Here is a 1509-nt window from a genome sequence, read left to right as displayed (position 1 = left end):
CGCCCCCCCCCCCCCCCGCCTCTGCTGGCCCGGGGTCCCTGGGGGCCGCGGAGTCCTGCGACTGTGCAGGGTGAGGTGGCGCAGGCTCTGCCTGTGGAGCCAGGGGGGGTTTTTTGGATCCAGCACCACATGCCCCTGGAGCCTGGCCTGGAGTGAGACTGAAAACAGCTAGCAAACAAACTTTCTAACACAAAGTATTAGAAATCAGGGATTCTTTATTATGAGCATGCTGGACACCCAGAAGGTATCTTTGCTAATTTAGGTGTGTTGTGAGATCTTACAACAGGGTAAAAATCCATCATGGCCATACATATTCATTGCAGTGTACTTCCTAGCTAATACAGAAACATCACTTTCCCTAAAACTAATTTGCATGCATCCACCTCCTGCTGGAAGTCCTTTATGATTCTAGAGGGTCATCTGAAGGGGTCTCTGGTGGTCATACCCACTGAGTGCCCCTGAGAGGAAAGTTAATGTCTTTACAAACAATTTGATGGGTGAAGGTACGGGTGTTAGTGTCTTTGAAATTGGCTACTAACTTTGGGCAGCAGGTTTGTTGCAGAGCCCAGGCAGTTTGGCTCCTGAAACAGACAAGGATCTGCACAAGCCTGAGTTTCTGAGCTTTGGGGTAAAACAGTAGGTTCGAGGGGGGAATATGTGATAGGAGGTTCGGGAAGGCTGTACCTTCCTGGTACCTCAGACAATGGGGAAAGGAAGAGGGCAACATGCGGCCGGGAGTTTGGGATAAAAGGAGGCTGCACCCTCCGAAACCTCGAGAGAGAAAATCCCGCGGGCGTGTGCCCCGGTGGTCTCTCTCTCTTTATTTGAATAAAGTTGTAGGACTCCTCTGTCTCTTTTTTGGACATAAACCTCTGGTGTTCGTGGATTTTCCTGACACCCTCAACGTTGCAGATGACCTTGGCTTGAGCTTCTCTTAGAGCATGCGCTGTTCCTTCTTGTTACTTGGCTTTGCCACAAAACCCACTATATTCCTCATTATCTATTTATCCACTGGTTCCAGCTACGTTTCGCATCCTGTATGTCTACTTGTATACTCTTTTATCTATTTTGCTAGCTAGTATTTAAGCTCTCTTTAGCAGCTTCAAGGGGAACTGAAAACTTCTATTCTCTGTGTTGTCTGTCAGGAGTCTCCCCCACTGGAGATATTCCAGAACCGTCTGGACACAATCCTGTACCAATGTGCTCTTGGGACGGCCCTGCTTGAGCAGGGAGGTTGGACCAGATGACCCACTGTGGTCCCTTCCAACCCGACCCATCCTCTGATACATATTTGTTTTCTGAGCATTTGTAAGGAGACAGAGGGGTGGGGGAAAAAAAAAGACGAGTTAAGACAGACACTCGTGGACGCAGGGAAGAGAGAATCGCACCGGTACGCACAGCTGCGTGACAATTACTACGGAAATTATTCCTCCCGTACCGGCAAGGGAAACGGAAAGCGGTGCCGTGCCGGGGGCGGTGCTTCCCGCCCGCCTCCCGCAGCCCTGGCGG

The sequence above is a fragment of the Corvus brachyrhynchos genome, unplaced genomic scaffold, assembly GCF_000691975.1.
Source record: "Corvus brachyrhynchos isolate BGI_N302 unplaced genomic scaffold, ASM69197v1 scaffold3, whole genome shotgun sequence".
Lineage (NCBI taxonomy): Eukaryota > Metazoa > Chordata > Aves > Passeriformes > Corvidae > Corvus > Corvus brachyrhynchos.
The sequence above is the reverse complement of the archived record's forward strand: the minus strand, read 5'-3'. Positions refer to the sequence as shown.